This window comes from Ambystoma mexicanum, chromosome 6p (genome assembly GCF_040938575.1).
Source record: "Ambystoma mexicanum isolate Mex_15411 chromosome 6p, UKY_AmexF1_1, whole genome shotgun sequence".
NCBI classification, from domain to species: Eukaryota; Metazoa; Chordata; class Amphibia; order Caudata; family Ambystomatidae; genus Ambystoma; species Ambystoma mexicanum.
The window spans coordinates 165377871-165398552 of NC_090935.1; positions in this window are offsets into that span (position 1 = coordinate 165377871).

Sequence of the window (20682 nt, forward strand, 5' to 3'; positions counted from 1 at the left end):
AGAAACAATGTTGAGAGAGAACAATGCACCAGGGGAAGGAAGAAGGAGAGAAGTGTTAGCGGTATTTGGTATGCACATTGGGCGATTCATTGGTTAGGAAGTGGGCTTAGGAGGAAGCGTGATTGGCTCACCTTGGGTTAAGGTGTATCATACGTCTCGATTCGGTGGGGTCTGGTATGCGTCTCATTGCAGTTTGATCTGGTGGTCCAGCAATAGTGTGATCACCATGGTCGGTAAGTCTGGGGAATATGATGGGGCATGGTTAAACAGTTGGTCGTTCTGTGCATCTGATGACATGACGTCGGTTGATGGTGGCATGATGCAGATTATATGTGAGCATTTCTGTTTGGGCGTTACCGCTGGACATCATAAAGCCGAGAATGGGCTGTGCTGGATAGTGGTGGAAAAATCGGTGAGCAAATATGACGTGCAGTGGTGGCATGGGTGCCTTGGGGCTTATGGGTGCATAGTGAAATCGTGGCTAGTAAACAGTTGGCTTCCGTTGCGGGTTAGCCAGTTGTTGCACAGCAATGTGAATTCGTGGCTTGGAGCCAGTGTGGACTGTCTTGCTGGTGAGATGGCCAGATTGTTGTGCACCAAACTGAAAACATGGCTTGGATCCAGTGTGGCCTCAGTTATTGGATAGCTGGACAGGTAGAGGCGTGGCACATTTTGGGAGGCTGAGTCAGAATCGTAAAATTACTGAAATGTATGCCGTGCGGTGCCCAACCTTGTGCTGGGAGGAAGGTCACTGATGTGACAAGTGAGTCATTAGTCTGGGGGGAAGGTGCAGTGACGCTGCGGTTGGAAGCAAAATGGTGCATACTTGCGGCTCTTGGGCTACAAGTGAGTTAGGCATTGCAGACCATTGACGGGTGGCGGTGGATGTGGTAGGCCGAGTCCGTTGTGGGGACTGTGCGTGTGGTTGGTTATACGGAAGGAACACTATATTTAAGTTGTGAAGGTAAGGTCCTCAAAAGTAAAGCGGGCAATGGTACAATTCACTCGCCGCGTAGGCAGGAGCCCCACGGGCGACCCGTGTGTTATATAAATAATCGGGGTGAACAAAGAAATAGGGCCTCATTACACGGTAGGCGGTAAACCATGGCGCTATTAGCGCCATGGTTCATGCCAGTAATTTACCGTTACCGCCTTGGAGGAAAGGGGAATTACCGCCCTATTCCAAGGTTGGGAAGGCAGTAATTCCTCCTTCCTCCATTGCCCTTCCCCATTCTCATTTTTGCCCCATAGGGCATAATGGGAATGGGGAAGGCGCTAATTACGGTACCGCAAATTGTGGTACCGTAATTAGCTCCACTGGTCCCTTTGCGGGTTGGTTTTTAACGCCTGCAAAAAGCAGGCGTTAAATTCCCCAACACGCAAAGGGACCTCGTAGTAAGGCGGTAAGGATTTACCGGTACCGGTAAAGTACCGGTACCGGTAAACCCTTACCGCCTACCGTGTAATGAGGCCCAAAGTCTCCTGCTAACATCCATCTACAGGTCAGTGCTAGTGGGGCTACCACTTCGTTCGGCTTTATTTTCAAGTTGCCTAAATCCAGAATATCGGCCGTGATGCACCGCCGAAACTAGACTGTTTACGCTCCTTGCCGGGCAACCGAGGCCCAATTTAGGCAGTGAGAACCGCCGGTAGGCGGAAGCGCCGTCCATCCGCAAAGGCCAGGAAAAGACCCTGTTTGCCCCTGTGTGCCCCTGAAGCCGAACATTTATTTGTACCGCTTCTCTGCACCTGAACTCAAAACTATTGTGCCTGTCCTCACCATCTGCAACACGACGCCTTTGTTAGGCATTGCTCTCACGAGGCTTCTATTCCTCGACTGGTAACCATTTGACAATGTACCTTCTTCACATCCTGTCCCTGTTTCCAAAACCAACGGTAACTACGGTAAATGCCTATGCACTTCCGCCCCCTTATGTTGCATAAATACTTATCACTGCAGTCTGATTCACTGCATTCTATTTAACCAGCCTAGTTCTCAGCCCATTTTGTTGCCCTTGCCGATATAGGCACTCAAGCCTAGTACTTAATACTGCATATCCTGCTGCTGGTGCTGCCCAATGCCTTTAGCCCAATGTTAACACTATACTAGCATATCGTGCCATTGCTGCCGCTACTGATTAATATCAGACCAGCCTACGGTGTTGTTGCTGCTGCCCCTATTGAACATTGAACTACTGAAAATCCGACCAGCCTATCATGCTGTTGTTGCTGCCCACTACTGAATATCAGTCTAGCCTATTCTGTTTTTGTTGCTGCCCACTATTAAATATCTGACTAGCCTATCATGGTGTTGTTGCTGCCCACTACTGAATCTCAGACTAGCCTATTCTGTTGTTGTTGCTGCCCACTATTAAATATCTGACTAGCTTATCATGCTGTTGTTGCTGCCCACTACTGAATATCAGTCTAGCCTATTCTGTTTTTGTTGCTGCCCACTATTAAATATCTGACTAGCCTATTCTGTTGTTGTTGCAGCCCACTACTGAATATCTCACTAACCTAACCTGTTGTTGTTGTTGCCCACTGCCTACTAGCCACCATTGAATATCTGACTAGCCTATCCCACTGCTGTTGCTGCCTATTGCATATTGGTCTACTGTATTCCTCCCCTAGCTTCATCGCTGTTCTCATGGCCTCCTTCCATAGGGTCACACTAACCATGGCTACCATTATCCCACTGTTCAATTCTATTGCCACAACCTACTTCCTTTCTCCTGCACTACAATCACCCCCATCACACACAGGGCCTACTACTGCCACTAGCAACCAAATTCCGGGCAGCCTAAACAATCTAATTAGCCCTGCAGAATGGATCCAATTCTTTGCCTCGCCTCTAACACCATGGTTACCTTTCCCAGTGAGCATCGGAAACCTGAGACTAGGCTCTCACTTCCTAGATCACAAGACTCCCACAAGACCTCCTATACAGTCTCTTGTCACTAAACGTAATATTAACACCTCACAGCTAATGCCTAAGCCCACTACCCGCCTAACTAAAGCTTTGGAGACTACGGCTAACTCCAGCCCGTTGCTATCCACTCCCCAACCACTGTCTGACCTTCAAACACCTCTCCTATCCATTAAAGGAGCACTCATTAATGCACGGTCCCTAGTCGCCACGCACTTGATGTCGCTGACCTCACCTCAACTAATGGCCTGGACTTCCATGCCATTACAGAAACCTGGTTACATCAGGCTGCAGGCCCAGCACTATCCTTTCGCCATCCCAGGGGGCTTCACAATCACTAGATCAGACAGAGATTCCGGCAGCCTTCATAGCTAAAACACACTTGGGTCTTAGAGTTAGCTCCTATGCTAGCATCCTGTCGGCAGAACTACTCTCAGTTAAGCTCCCCCTCTCAGCCACTCAAACAATCCTCTTGCATCTCATCTACCGACCTCCAGGTCCCATTTCATCCTTCGAGGAAGATATTACAAATCTGCTAACCAACAATACTAAACCATGTCCGCAAATTATTTTGCTGGGTGATTTTAATTTAGATCTCCATCACCGTAATGACCATAATGCTACTGCATTGGAAAACTCCATTTTACAACTCGGCTTCAATCATCGCACCACAGGCCCCACACACAATAAATGTCGAACGCTGGACTGGCTGGCTGAAATCAACTGCTCTACCACCATCCTCCACAATGAAACTACTGCATGGTCTGACTATCATTGCCATTTAGGCAAATGAACCCCCCACCTTAACTCCTACCATCGCTCCCCAAATCCTCTCTAGAAATAATAACAACATAACTCTTCAAAATGTACGTCCACTGATCCACAATATCATGGACCTATCTAACTACAAAGACCTCGGGCCTCATTACAACCCGGGCAGTAAGGAATTACCGGTACCGGTAAGGGAACTGGTGCCAGTAATCCCTTACCGCCCAATTCTGAGGTCCCTTTGCGGGTCCTCCCTTAACGGCTGGTTTTACCAGCCGTTAAGGACGGGACCCGCAAAGGGACCTTAGAGGTAATTACGGTACCGCAATTTGCAGTACCGTAATTACCACCTTCCCCATTTCCATTGAGCCCTATTGGGGCAAAAATGGGAATGGGGAAGGGCCAATGGTGAATGGGGAATTACCGCCCCGCCAACCTTGGAATGGGGCGGTAATTCCGCCATTCACCATGGCGGAATCGGTAAGGTACCGGCGTAACGCCTGGGTCGTAATGAGGCCACTAGATTCAAAGAATCTAGTCAACCTCTTCAACGACGCACTTGATTCAGCTATAAGTATCATTGCTCCTAAGTTAAATAAAAAGCCAAACCTACAGCTCACCTGAACAAATGGATCAAACCTGAACTAAAGATCCTCCGGAATGCCAAAAGAGCGGCTGAATCCATATGAAGAAAATCGCCAACCCCTACAAATAAGTTGCTTTTCACCTCTGCTGCCTCTACGTACAAATTGGCCATTCACAACACCAAAAAAGAGACCTACAACAATAGAATACTAAACGCCAAATCTAGGACCAATGAGCTCTTTAGCATTTTAAGAGAACTTGAATCCCCAGCCCCACCTACTGAAGCCCGTTTAAAAGACACAGGGCCTCATTCCGAGTACGGCGCTAACCAATGGCGCTATTAACGCCTTGGTTGACGCCGTACCCGGACCGGCAGCGCCTTGGTGGATGGCGGAATTACCGCCCCATTCCAAGGTTGGCGGGGCGGTAATTCCCCATTCACCAAGGCTCTTCCCCATTCCCAAATGAGCCCCCATAGGGCTTAATGGGAATGGGGAAGATGCAAATAACGGTGACCGTTCATTACGGTCACCGTTATTGGCTTGGAGGCCCCTTTGCGCCCTCGACTTTAACACCTGCTCAAAGCAGGCGTTAAGGGCGAGGGCGCAAAGGGAACCTCGGAGTATGGCGGTAAGGGATTACCGCCACCGGTCACGTTAGCGGTGGCCGCTATCCCTTACCGCCATACTCGGAATGAGGCCCACAGACTGGTGCGCCAAAATTCAAAAAGCTCTCACCGATAAAATTACTCTGCTTCAAACTAAAATCAAGGCTAGAAAGAATAGCTTGACCAATAGCGCCAACCCTTCCGACTCAACGAACACTCATGCCCCATCCTGCCCACCTTTCTCCTTCTCACCAGTCACACCTAGTGAAGTTGAAAAAAGTATCAATGGCCTTAAACCCTCCAGATGCCAAGGCGATGTCTGTCTGGCCTCAATCATCCAGGAAGGCACCAAAGACCTGGCACCATTCATTGCCACCCTCATTAACTCCTCCTTCAACACCTGCTCAGTCCCCAATAACCTTAAGGAGACATGGGTTATGCCTCTTTTAAAAAAACCTAACTTCGAACCGAATATACCTGTCAACTACAGGCCCATCACCACCATTCCCTTCCTCTTAAAAATACTATGGCCTATCTAAAAAACCAGAAACATCATTAGGATAATTACTGGGCCTGAGACAATCCAGCTTTAGGTCGGAGACACGGCACAGAAACAGCCTTGTTGGATCTCAAAATCCAAATAGATGAAACCAAGCACAATGGCAAACTGGCCATGCTCCTGCTGTTAGACTTCTCGGCGGCATTCGATCTTGTGGATCACCAGATCCTCACAGATTACCTAACCACAGCAGCTGCCTTCTCCAGCAATGCTACTAACTGGATCCAGTCTTTCCTCTCCAATTGAATGACCGGATCTGCGCAACCTCAGCCTCAGCGGATCCCATCCGCATCCAGAGCGGCGTCCCGCAAGGTTATTGCATCTCACCAACACTCTACAATATCTTCACGAAACTCCTCCTTGACCGTCTTGACAACCTGGGTGTCACTTACACAAATTACGCTGATGACACACAGGTTCTCATCACACTGTCAGGATGCTATGAAGACGATTCTAAACTGAAAAACAGCATATATCTGGAGATCCGGGCCTGGATGGCGATCCGCAGCCTTTGCCTCAATGACAAGAAGACTGAGTTCTTTATCATTGGATCCCAAGTACAGCTAAACAAACTAGACCCCCGTTACACATCCTTTGACATCGATGGGAACTCGATTAAAGTAGCCAAGGAAATCAAAACGCTGGGAGTCTACCTAGACTCAACCCACTCGCTCAAGAAACAGGTGAGCGCCACCGCTTCTGCTACTGCCTACACCAATAAGCTTATTAACGCATGCAAATAATTTCTCTCTCCTAACAGCTGCATCACGCAAGCCAGGGCCTTAGTACTATCTAAGATCGGTTATTGTAACACCTTGTTCCTCGGGTTCTCAGAACGGAACGTCAACAGACTTCAGGTCTTACAAAATAACGCCCCAAGATCTGCTTTGAACATCCCCAGATCTAACCACATCACCAGTTTCACACAGGATGCCCATTGGCTCCCAGTGTGCGCTAGAATATCTCTCCTCACTTTAGTCATCACTCAGAAATGTCTGTATAATTCATCCCCCAAGTACCTGTCAGACAAATTCTCCAAATGACTCACTAGAACTCCGTACTCACGCTGCCTCACTATTGCAAGGTTCAAATTGAAAAGAGCTGGAGGAGCTAGTTTTGCTGTACTGGCCGCTAAATTGTGGAACTCCATCCCTACCACCATCAGAACGGAACCATCCTTCTGGACCATCAGAGCCAAAGTAAAGAGTTGGCTCTTTGATAAGAAACACTAACTTACTATACTATACACTTCTGCGCATTGTTAATTTATTCTGCTTCACCGATTGTATCATTATCTGCTTAGTACTGTCACCAAAACTGTAACTTGTTGTACCTTTCCTTCATGCTCACTGGTACTTATTTCACATCTCGACTACCCGTAACCTCCAATGGACTCGCACTCATGTTCTCTTGTACTTATCTTGCATCTCGACTATCTTGTAGCCCCAAGTCGACCTGCACGTCTGTATTTGAATCCTCTTGTATGTCTGTAACCTTCTACTAAGTCGTGTGGCCAGTTATCCAAGGGTTCAGAGTGCATTACAAATAAACTAAACTAAACTAAACTAAACTAAACTAAGAGACAGGAGTGGGGATGTGAGTTTCCCCTTCAGCAGATGTGCTTACCTCTCTCTTGTGGTGCCCAAATGCACTGTAGTCTAGTCTGCTGTTGATCGTTCCTGTGAGTCTCGAATTGTGCACAATGTTAAAAGCCTGCCTATTGGCTTGACAGCTGTGCCACTGATTGGTTGTACAATCAGGCAATCCAATTGGTCAACATAGAGGTGTGGGCTGGTATGTGTTAATGTGGTGATTTTGTTAAGAGCTTTTTGCTGCATATATGTGGGGGTTGGACAATGGGCCTCATTACGAGGTTGGAGGTAGCCTTGCTGGTTTTACCGGTAAGGCTACCTCCATACCGGCAAGAAAATCTGGCACCCGCGAATGGGCAATTACCAGGGTATTCCAGCCAGCTTGCTGTGCTCGTGGGTGCCTTTCATTCCGCTAGGCTAGGCCTGGCGGAATGAAAGGCACCCACGAGCACCACTCAGAGTTTGCCGGTGCCGGTCCGGTAACAACGGTACCACCAAGCATACTGATACCGTTGTTTCCAGACCGGCAACCTCGTAATGAGGACCAATGAGTTGGGAAAACTTTAAAGAGAAGGCCACATACAGGTTTGCCATTTCGAATCCACCTGAGGTTGGTTTCTAGCAACATTTAATAGTGTCTGGTATGTTCCATGTCAATATTGCAGCCATGAAAGTGCCAGAAATCTTTGAATCGGAACACAAATCGAAATATTTTTGTTGTACCAAGTGCCAGCTTTTAATTTTTTTTATTTTTTCTTGTGGTCCCTACTGTGGGATATATTGGGCCTCATTACGAGTCAGGCGTTAAGGGGTTAACGGCGCCGTAAACGGCACCAACCCTTAACGCCTGATTACAAGGTCCCTTAGCGCCATGGTGATTTTAACGCCTGCTTTTTGCAGGCGTTAAAATCCATGGCGCTAAGGGACCATGGTGCTAATTACGCCACCGTAATTTACGGTGGTGTAATTAGCACCTTCCCCACTCCCATTATGCCCTATGGGGCAAAAATGGGAATGGGGAAGGGTAAAATGGGAAATGGGGATTTACCGCCCCACTCACCTTGGAATGGGGCGGTAAATCCGCCATCCACCATGGTGTAAACATAGTTTACACCATGGTGGTAAGGGTACGACCCAGGCGGTAACTTACCGCCTGGGTCGTAATGAGGCCCATTGACCCACTCAGATGTTCCTTACCACATCACTTGCTGCATTAGGGCAAGAAACAGCAAAATGGCCACTCTGACTCCTGTGCGCGCCAAGGGATCTCAACTGCATTTTTGCAATAACCAAAAAATGGCTGCACCACACGGCCACACACATTTTAGGTGGGGTGGAAAAGAGTACGCACTGCAGGAATGTGCCAGTGTGCTCTGCAACATTTAACATGGAGTGAAGTGAAAGAGGCAGCATTACTTTGCTGAATACCCAAAATGCCTATTTAAAATGACATCTTTTAACCTTAAAAGTGCTGCTTGGCGCTAAATTCATTCATTTCTCATGAACCACTGTGATTAAAAAGGCCCTGCAATGCCCAGGATCATTCTTTGTGTTTCAGAGGAACCGGGCCTCATTTGAATGACAGCTCCTGCCAAAAGTATCTTTGAAAAATCAACTAGGGGCTTTGTTTTCACTTTACATGGCAAACACATCTATTTTCTTTGCAAACGTATCAAGAATCAGCTGTTCAGAGAAAGACCCTAAATAGATGCCTGTTAAATGTATCCATGCTGCAAAACAACTCCAGCACTCAAGAAAAGAACTGTAGCTGCAGAAAGTGTGTATTTGCTGGAGATGAAAACCGAATTTAAAGAAATAGTAAAATGTGCTTTTTCTGACTGAAGAGAGAAAATCGCCTATTTAAAAGTACATTGTTGTGTGAAGGCCTGATTACTCAGAAATGTAAAAGGATTTGTTGCTGGTAAAAGTGCACCTATAAACTGTTTTATTCCATAGGTTTAAGTCAAGATGTAAAATGCGAAAATAAAAGCTAAAACTCAGGCTAAGTTGGCAAACTATATAAAAATATTTTTTTAAAAACTTGCTCTGCCAGTTACTAGCCCTGAGAAAGGTTGACACCTCATAAACTTCTGGAACAGGAAAGTGCTAATTGGTAGCTTGGAGGACTTTGAATGCACCAGGACAAAGGGACTTCCCAAGCTCATCAGACATTCGTCTTTGCTCCGGGCTCGGACAATAGCAGGCTGAGACTCTTACATGTCAAGTGTGAGGGGCAATAAAACCTTCAATCAAGAGAGAGGCCCCTCATCCTGCTTAAAAGGAAGTGACAGCTGCTTGTAGTTGGGGAAAAGAAAAAAAAACTGATCAAGTGACATTTTGTTTCAAAGGTTATTTTGTAACTGAACTTTAAAAGACGTTTATCTTTGCAGCAAGAATGAAGAAAAATATGAAAAGTGTGTAGCTCTAAATCTAATTTTATGCCCTTTCTTTGGAAACTTGGTAGAGCTCATTACTGCATAACGAACAGAAGTTGTAAAAAATGACAGTTTGCAGGGAATTTTAGGCCAAATCTTCACGGTTAAAATTGCCGAAATGTAGCAGAAAGGCAAAACCAGGCAAAACCTGGTTAATTTTAGGTGGGAATCAACATTTTTGCTAAGTTTTACATGTGTTATTTTTATTTTAAATTATTTTCAACCTTCCATTCAAATTTGAATTGTTTACGTTTGGTCAAACTATTGCTCATGACTGCTAGTACAGTCCAATGTTGCTCCCATAGAAATATGTACTGATTTAAGGATGTTTGCACATTTTCAGTGTTTTATTAAGCCATTTCCGAAATGTCGTTTTAAACCGTAGGGTTTCAAATCTGTTTTTTTTTTTGGGAGGGAAGGCTGGTTTCGAATTCTGGTTCTTGTTCCTTATTCCTGATTACCTGCTGCTTCCTTCTATCTATTTAGAATTGCTTATTTGTGGGTTGAGGAATATTGCAAGGGGGTAATCCAAACTTAAGGCTATCTTTCCAAACAAGTCAAAAGTGTTCTTTTCACTGGTGTTTTATATTTTGTGTTGCTAAAAAGTGAATTTTAGTGTATTACATACCTTCTTATCTGTTATTGTCACTACATTGGTGATTACTGCCCCATATATTAAAAAGCATATGTTTGATTTGAATTTTAAATAAATAAATAAATATTACCTTCACCAACCAGCCTGATTCCTGGTCCATCGTGACCCGGGGTATTTGAAAAGGGGTGTGATATGAGTGGTGTATCACTCAAAATATTGAACCTATATATATATATAATAAAATAAGCATTCCGATTGTGCGCTGCATACTAGGCTGAGATCAGGGCGTTTCACCAGATTGAAATACTTAACAGATTTGGGGGCTCGCCTGGGATTTTGAGTTTGATTACCACCCGTGACAGTCTGGCACAGCGGATTAACCTGCAGGGTAGTGACACTTTGCTTGGTTGGTGTACCGTACTACACTGTACAAGCGCCTCCCAAAACAAATACTCCAAAACCAGGCCTGTCTGTAAAAGTAAAAGTAAATCAATCCCAAAATAATTAATAAAGAAACTGATATTTCCAAAATGGCGATCCCAGTGGAAATCAAAATGGCTAGGGAGCACATTCTGCGCAAGCTTTTTGTCAGGGGTGAGTGGCCAGAACAGAATGAACATGTCTGGCTGGGGAAATCACAGAAACAAGTCACTGCCATGGACCTGGATACATGGCAGGACAAGGGCCCATTACACCAAGCTCTTAGTGAATTGTACATGGCCCCAAAAATTTAAGAGGAGCAAAGCAAAATTGCCAGAATTAAGGCCTACCTATACCTCCACATAGAAGTGATACGGGAAAAACATGCTGAAAAACAGTTCTGGCACAGAATCAAATTGAATTACTATAGAGAAATCAGAATGATCTAGACTCTGCAGAACAAAGGTTACAGAAGAGCCAAGAATTGGAGGCAGAATATAAACATTATGTCACAAAATTAAAAGACGATCTGGCTCTCCTACAGAAAGAGAATGCAGAGCAAGACACCCAATTACAGGCACTAAAAGAGGAGTGTCAGGAAAGGGTTGACTCTCTGTAACAGAGTCAACAGAAACTGGTGCAACAATTAAATTACAATAGAGCCTGTGCAGAACAGATAGTTACCCTACAAAACCAGATAGAAACCTTGAAAGAGGAAAATAATAAATTAATTATTACACTCTCAAACAGAATTTGATGAGGAGCCAGAAATCCAATGCCATAAAAAAAGGAATGACCTGGCTGAACAGAAGGGCACCCTAAATTAAGAGAGAGATGCCTTAGGCCAGGAAGTAAGCCAATTAAAAACTGAGTTAATGGGAAGAAAGCTGGCCCTCCAGGAGCTCAATGAATTAAAGGCAGAGTATGGGAAGCTACCGGGGCATGCCAGACAGGTGGAGGATGCTCTTGAAGAGAACACCCAGACCAAAGATGCTAAAACTCAGGCAGTGAGTCTCCTGCAGCAGAAATTGTCCCAGTATTCCCAGACCATGCAGGAAGCGCAGAGATACAATGAGGCTCTCTGTGAAAATGAATGATGGGCTCCGCCAACAAGTAGCAATGCAAGAGCGAATCTTTGAGACCAGTAAGGCCTTGATAGAGGAACAAAAGGCTCAGATTTTTGCTTATCACCAGGAAATAGGGGCTGAAAAAGAAAAGTTAGAGAGGGACAGAGCAACCCCTTATCATAACATAAGGACCCCTCTACTCAGGGACTCAAACCCCTTCAATACCATGAACACTGCCAGCTTCATGTCTACTGGCTCATGTGAAACGGGAGCCATGGGGATGGCAGAATTCAATAGGGTTGGTAAAATGGGACTGACAGATCAGCGCCCCCCAGAAATTGATAGACGGGCGTCCCTGTACAGATCCCCAAATGTTAGGGCTGATACCTCTGACCAGGAAGACTCCTATGAGGGGAGAGTCAGGGAATTGGACCCACAAAATACCGCCTTCCAAAAGATCAGTTTGTGAAATTTGGTGGGGAACTCCAGGAAATCAAGACCCAAAGGTGTATCCTGAAGACCTCTACCCAGTTAGGGCAGTGGTGGGGTGGGGTACTCCACCAATCCTTGGAGCAGGGGAGAGTCAGAAGACTCTTCTGAGCACCACTGAAATAGGGGAACTAGGCCCAGCATTCTGCAAGCCCTTCTCGAGCGTGCAGAATCAGAGAGTGCCTAGAGGATCAAGAAATCACCTTCAGTAGCACTTCCTCTAGTCTGAGGACAAGTGTACTCGGGTGACTAAAACCAAGAAGTCAAACAAAATTAAGAGAGCTATGCAAAAAGATCCTCTTAGGCAGATCAAGGCCATTAGGAGTGTTATAACTCCATATCATAAAAATGCAAACTATTCTATCTGGGAACACCTAGAATTATATGAACAAATGATGGACACTTTTCATATAAAGGACAGCCAGAATTGCATACAGGTTGTGAAGTTGAAATTCTCCCCTGAATACTCCAGTTTCTTTGCGGGACTGGACTGGATCAGAACCACTCAAGATGGTCCACCTATAGGGCAGTCATCTTAAAACATTTCTCTGCACACAGAAACCCTCAAGAGGCCTGCAAGGCTGCCTACAATTTGTAGTGCGGGGAAGATCAGGCACCACAAGAATTTGTGCAGGAACTCAAACGCGCCTTTGCGCAGACCACCAGGAAGGTGCACACAGATAGTTGGGAGTTCATCACCACCTTCTTTCATGCACTCCCCAAATATTTAATGACCCAGCTGGTGAGGGACATTCATGAGAAGAGATCACTGGGCTGGGTCACAGAACAGGCGACCCACATTTATGAGGTACATAAACCGGCAGATAACAAAAACATCAACAAAAACCTCAAACCAGCCAACACCCCTGCTGCTGCTAAGGTGGCGGAGGTGAAAGTTGCCCCCATTTTAGATCTGGAGAAGGGGGGCCTAAAAATATACCTGTACGAAATTCATCCAATCAAAGAACCAGAAGGCCCTCGGCCAATCCCAGACAGGCGGTAGTCAGGGTGGTAATCCCACAAATGGGACCACTAACTGCCCTGATTACATCAGCCCCCGATACAGGGCAACAAACCCATCCTGGGGTATGTGTGGACTCCCCCAGCCCAAAGGGGGGGATCAAACCAGGTAGGTACCACCCCAGGAAACTTCCCTCCTAACTTTCCCCAGGAGGGCAGTAATCCCCCAAATGCCGGTTTGAGTTTCTTTCCCTGTTACCCTCAAAACCCCAACCTACAGAACAACCCTCTTTTCTTTCCCCCCTTTCCAGAGCCCAGACAGCCCGATCCTGGAGAGGGGAGGCCAAGGGTGGAGGGTTACCAAAATTCTCCAAACCCAGGGTGCTATGGGAGAAGGGATAGTTACCCTTCCCGTGATTCACCCGTACCAGCCAGAACGGGTGTCCCAACTGGAGCACCAGGTCCAGAGCCTGTCCCAGGATCTGGGTTGCATGTTGAGGGCTCAACAGAAACCTCAAATGAACATGGTGGCTCAGAATCCCAAAAACCAAGGGTCTGGTACTCCAGAACAATGATGGGGAGAGCACCCGGACAACTCACCGGTTCCAGAGGAGGAGGCACGGGGGAGGGGAGGTGTAAAGCCTTAGAGGAAGCTTCCTTCCTCACTCATGAAAAGCCCATGTAAACTCGAGGAACCGGAACAAAAATCTCCTGCCCCCAAAAACCGGCCACCCAAGGAACAGAGGGTGGGTAGGAGAAATAAAGAACCCAAAAAAAACATTTTATGGAGGAGGTTAGTGTCCTCCAATTTGAGGGAAAGGAATCCTTAGAGGATTCTGGGAAAAAGATCTTCTCCTTCAGGGATGGGGGAACTCCTCCCAAAGAAAAATGGGTCCCAAGAGATCCGAAGGAAGACTTGGGGGATGTGGGGACTGAGTCAAAATCGCCCATCATTGAACCCCAGAATGATAATCTAGGAAACCACACTGTCCAAACCTATTCTGTTGACTGCCTCCGAAAAGGGGTGCGGGGGCAGAATCAGAAAAAGGGGACCTCAAAACTCCCCAAATATCCAACTGTCACTTTTTTCTTGCAGATTCCCAAGCTCCCACACAGAATAATGCTAAAACTACCCCTGTGTCAGAGTCAAGAATCAGGAAATTGACCAACCAACTTGCCCAAAATGCACATTATCTTTTCCCCCTTGAGGAGAAGGGGGGAAGATTTTATGCCCTGGTCCAAGTACAAGGACAGTGTACAGTGTCGGCACTGGTGGACACTGGATCCCAAGCAACTCTTCTGTCAAAGAGGGCCTTTGATCAGCTGAATTTAGGAAGGGGGGAGAGATACTAGATACCTCTCACGCCTCTTCCTGGACAACTTCAGAACTTCGATGGGAATGAAATTCCTGTTGAGGGGACTGCAGATTTGGAAATTAAAATTGGGCAACACAAGTTGAAACACCCGGTCATAGTCGTGACTCCGGAGGGCACACCCTGTCTACTGGGGAATGACATCCTGCGAAGGTTGTCACCCCTAATGGACTGTGTGAACAAGGTCCTCCGGACCCAGACTAACCAGCCAATAAAATTAAAACATACGGCCTCATTACACGGTAGGCGGTAAGGGTTAACGCTCACCGGTAAGGGTACCGGTGACCGTTAACCCTTACCACCTTACTACGAGGTCCCTTTGTGGGATCCGATCTTAACGGCTGGTGTAGAACAGCCGTTAAAGTTGGGACCCGCAAAGGGACCTTGGTGCTAATTACGGTACGGCAATTTGCGGTACCGTAATTAGCTCCTTCCCCATTCCCATTATGCCCTATGGGGCAAAAATGCGAATGGGGAAGGGCCATGGAGAAAGGGGGAATTACCGCCCCGTCAACCTTGGAATGGGTGGTAATTCCCCTTTCCTCCATGGTGGTACCGGTATAGTACCGGCGGCAACCATGGTGCTAAGAGCACCATGGTTTACCGCCTACCGTGTAATGAGTCCCATAGTGTCAACCATGTTAGTTTAAATGGCACATGCCCCATGGCTGAACAAAAACATGATCATATTGGGTTCCATTTTCAGAACAACCAAATACCGGACGTGACAGTAATTGCTGTAGGACAACAAACTGGTGATGGGAACTCCTCTCCATTTCTGAAAATCAGCCTTCCTTCCAGTTTCAAGTGGCATTCCACACTGGAAGGAAATACTCTGAAATTCTATACTAATTCACAATCGGAAAATCCCAACTCCATAGTCAAGAGTGATGAGAAACCAGCTCAAAATGTAGCTGACATTCAGAAAATTAGGGAACAGTTATTCATCCTTATTTAGTTAAATGAGGGGAAGGAATCTATTCTCGCCCGAGTGTGCGTGAACACCGGTAAGAGCTTCATCAGCAAAGCCATGTTCCGAAAACTCCCAAAAGATTCACCAATTCCCACATTTAAATTGATTAATAAGTGTGAAAAGGGCCTTGGAAACTCCCAATTCCAAGCATCTCCTGCCTAGTAGGTGTATGCTTAAAATTACTATAGGCAACAAAAGCATAGTACATAGTTTTTGGGTCGTGCGAGATGTCCCTGCTGCATTCTATTTAGGAAGTGACATACTCAATCATTTCGCCATTAATTTGGACCGGATCAATTACAAAGCCTGGTCCCGACTAGGGGGTAATCCCATGGACTTTGATGATTCAGAAAAAGCATTTCGGTCAGCCAAATTGCTGCCGTATGTAGTTGAAGTTCAAATTGGAGAGGGAATCACCATCCCTGGATGGACATGACTATTCCCACTTGAATTAAAATTAAAAGAGGTCAGAAACTACAAAATCCTGACACATATGTTCACCTCAATGCCCATCTCCAACAGCAAGGGTTGGTGTTAAACCCAACATCATTAGTCAATGTAGAACACACACCATTCCAATGTTGATGGATAACAGCGACCTTAGGAGTATCACTCTGAGCGCAGGCACCATTATTAGAATGGCGGTTGATGACTGACATTTTTCCATAGATCTAGGTAATGAACTGATAGGACCAATCCCCAATGACTGTTTTGACAATGATAGCGACAATGACATAATGCCAGACAGGATCTTCACCCTGATCGGCAAGGGGGGAATTTCCTGGTGTACTCTTCCTGCCCTCATGGTGAGGAAGAGGTGACCTGTGACATCAGGAGGGATGAGGTGATTGTTGAGGTCCACAAGGACTGCCTTCCTTGCCTGAAACCCCCTGTCCAGGTCAATACTTTAACCAGGGACCTCTCCACCCAGCTGGAGGAGGCCACTGAAATAGCCAAACCAGAAGTATTTCCAGGCTTCAGGCAAATGGTTGAAGAGAGAGTCAACCTAGCTGATGCCTGTGAGACTCTGGAGCAAAAGCAAAAGTTGAAACAAGTTTTCTTAGATTTTCAAGATCTTTTTGCAGTGGACTCATATGACTGTGGTTACACCAAAATCTACGCAACAACAATTCCCACGGACCCTGGTGTGACTCCAGTGTTTGTGAAGCAATACCGCTTGCCTCTCACATCCATGGAGTCCCTGACGGAAATTATCAAAAACCTTGAGTCCGTGGGATAATTCGTCCAGTCCATAGCACCTTTAATAATCCGGTGCTGGGGATTTTAAAGCCAAATGGCCAGTGGAGACTCTGTGCTGACCTAAGGGAGCTGAACAAATGGGTCCATATGTCCCGATGGCCCCTTCCCTAGATTGACATGGGGCAGGCCCAGATCCAGGTGTCAAAGTTATACACTGCCATTGACCTGTCAGTAGGGAGGACCAATACAAGCTGTCCTTTACCTTCGGGGGGCAGCAGTATCTTACACAAGGCCATGCCCCACTTGGGTGAAAGGGGTAACCTGGCCTATATAGATGATGTTCTGATCAAAAGCTCAACTGTGGAGGAACACATAGTGGAAATCCATTATGTTCTTACCTAGTTGAGGGTTGCCGGAGCAAAACTATCCTTCCAAAAGGCACAGTGGTGCAGGACCCGTGTCAATTTCTTGGGGCATGAGATAACTCCTGAGCGTCTCTGTCCCCAGGAAAAGAAAGTGGAAGCACTTCTAAAACTAAAAGACCCCACAACTCTGCGTGAGATAAGCAGCCTCCTTGGATTGACCAATTACAGTAGAAAGTGAGTAATTCCAGAATTACTTCCTGGATTGTGTCAATGCAAGGCTTTCCTGTGCAGGTCAGATATGGCCAAAACAAGAAGAGTCCCCTCGCGCAAGGTCTGGCTGACTTGTATGATTGTGCCAGAGAATACTGTCTCGCGGATGAAAGTCTTAAAACCCAGGACAACATGGAGGCGGACCTGAATTCCCCGCACAAAGGGCCTCATTATGACCCTGCACTAAGTGGTTAACGGCGCTGTAAAAGGCTACGGCGCAGTTAACCACTTAGCACCTCACTACGAGGTCCCTTTGCGGGACCCAACCTGAACGGCTGGTCTGGACCAGCCGTTAAAGTAGGGACCTGCAAAGGGACCTCGCAGGCAATTAAGGTACCGCAATTTGCGGTACCATAATTGCCACCTTCCCCATTCCCATTGAGCCCTATGGGGCAAAAATGGGAATGGGGAAGGGCCATGGGGAAATGGGGAAATACCGCCCCTCCAACCTTGGAATGGGGTGGTATTTCCCCATTTCACCATGGCGGACTCGTTACAACACCAGCACCAACCATGGCGCTAATAGCGCCATGGTTTAGCGCCGGTGTTGTAATGAGGGCCAAAGTCTATGAAGAAGACAAGTACAAGGGAATGCCCACCGTTTATGTGGACGGGTGCTCCTACGATGTTGACAACAACAGGGAAAAGGAACTAGTGGCCAGCGTTGGGAATGCCTGGGTGAATGATGCCCCGGAAGCCTCTGCTGGGTACAAAATGTGTCCCTGTAGTAGTCAGGTGGCAGAGCTGATGGCAGTTCATCAAGCCATCCTCACTGCCATCCAACACCAACTCCACAAACTGGTCATAATCACTGAATCAGATTATGTCCAGAACGGCTCGTGGAGCACCTGGTTAATTGGAAAACCAGAGGCATGCTATGTGCTAACAACAAACCGTTCAAGCATGGCAAGCTAATACAAAATATTGATGATCTGGTCACCTCTAGTGGGGTGATCATCTACTAGAAAAAGATCAAGGGTCATTTCAGAATAGAGGGACCAGGCAAAACTGGAAATGACCTAGCTGTTCAGCTGGCCAAAACCTGAGCCATCCAAGGGTATCTCCTTGAGATTGAGCCTCTGTTGGGGGAAATCCAGGTCACTGCTATCACCAAGTCCCAGACAAATGCTCACAATGAACTCTCAACTGCCCAGTGGAGTAAGGAGACCCCAGATGCCGATTTAATCACGGCTCAAAAAAGGGGATCCAATCATTGGTAAGTTTTATCAGCACATTGAGGACCCTGAGAAGTTTCCCTTAATGGATACCGATTGCATTGGGAAAGAGGACCTCAGAGTGTTGATGAAATGTCCAAAAATGTTCCGAATCCAAGACGGTTTGTTGGTGAGGAGATCCATATCTGGCTGTGATCAGTGGGTGGTCCCTACCTCATTCCGAAGCCTGATGCTAAGTCATGCCCACGATGCGGCCACAGCCGATCATCGGGGGTTTCATACTACATTAGAAATCTTGCGAGCGGTTGCATAAAGGCCACACATGGGGCATGTCCTCAACACATACTTGTGTGTGCACAATTTCAGCCAACATCACTCACACACCGAGCGCCCCTCCAAAAGGGGTGGATGACATTGCCTTGGTCAGATTTACAAGTAGATTTGATCAGGCCCGTGATTCGCACCTCCAGGGGGAACAAGTACATGTTAACCGTAACATGCTTGTTTACTAAATGGGTGGAATGTCTCCTAGCCCCAAATTGCAAGGCAGCAACAGCAGCTGCCCTGATGATCAATCACATCTTCTCGCATTTCAGACTACCCCAAAGGATTGAGTCAGACCGAGGTAGTCACTTCACCAGCGAAGTGATGACAAAGATGTGGGAGATACTCGGGGTAAAAAGGAAACTACACATTGCATCCCGGAGGTCCTCTAGTGGTGGAGTTGAGAGGTACAATAAAACCATTGTGAGCATACTAAAAACGTTTTTGGCAGACTCTGGGCCAAGTTGGGACATCCGAATACCCCTTCTTCTGCAACTAAGATGTCTCAATTTGAGCTGATGACTGGACGAAGGATGGTGGTATCCCAGCATCTGCTCTATAGAACACAATAGCAGACATTGATAAATGCCTCCACAACTCATGAGTATGTTGAGAAACTGAGAAAACACCTTCAACATGCTTTTGCATACGCTCAGTGGAATCTAGAAAGATCTGCAGACAGCATGAAGACCCACTATGATCTAAAGACAACCAAAAAATGAATACCAAGTAGGAGACAGGGTCTACTTGTACAATTTCAAAGGGAACCAAACCAAAGAGTGCACATTTTTGCCTACCTGAAGGGGACCTTCTGAAGTTGTGGACAAAATCTCACCAGTCGCCTACAGAATTTGCATCCCGAAAGGTGATTTGACAGAAGAGAAGTGGGTCCACATCAATCAGTTAAAGAGTTGCCACCCCAGGCACACTTTGCAGCAAATAGAGGAGCCTACAGAAAACCCATCGGGGGAAACATCTGAAGCATAGGAATATTTCAGTTGTCAGTGAATGCACGCGTATCCCAGTGCTGTCATCCCGATTGGAGGACAGTTAGTGGAAAATTGTTTCAACCGGTTTGTGTTCTGTTTTATAGATTTGTACTGGTTGCACCGTCCTTACCAAGGAGGACCTCCTCGGGGACCCGGAAGGAGAAACCCAAGGAAAGCTGGGGTGTCGCTCCACACCAGAAAAGAAAACCTGAGAGAAGGCTGGGGGTATCATTCTACATTCCAACCAGAAGCAGCGAGGAGAGTGTGTCGCATCGTTCGCTGATGGAAGAAGGACTCATACCCGACTGAACCTGCTTTTTCAAGTAACAAAAAAATATCCCACTTGCCCGACTCCCCCACGACTGGAAGTCTAGATGAAGTCGGGGGGAGGGAATCGATATCTTGACCCACTCAGATGTGCCTTACCACATCACTTGCTGATTGGGGCAAGAGACACCAAAATGGCTGTGCTGACTCCTGTGTGCGCCAAGATCTCTAAACTGCATTTTTGCAACAACCAGTAAATGGCTGCACCACCTTGCCACACACATTTCAGGTGGGGTGGAACAGAGTACTCACTGCTGGAAGGTGCCAGTCTGCTCCGCAACATTTAACATGGAGTGAAATGAAAGAGGCAGCATTTCTTTGCTGAAAACGCAAAATGCCTCTTTAAAATTACATCTTTCAACCTTAAAAGTGCTGCTTGATGCTAAATTCATTACTTTTTCATGAACCACTGTGGTTAAAAAGGCCAAGCCATGCCCAGGATCATTAATTGTGTCTCAGAGGAACCAGGCCTCATTTGAATGAAAGCTCCTGTCAAAAGTATCTTTGAAAAATCAACCAGGGGCTTTGTTTTCACTTTACACAGGAAACCCATCTATTTTCTTTGCAAAAGTATCAAGAATCAGCTGTTCAGAGAAAGACCCTAAATAGATGCCTGTTAAATGTATCCATCCTGCAAAACAACTCCAGCACTCAAGAAAAGAACAATAGCTGCAGAAAGT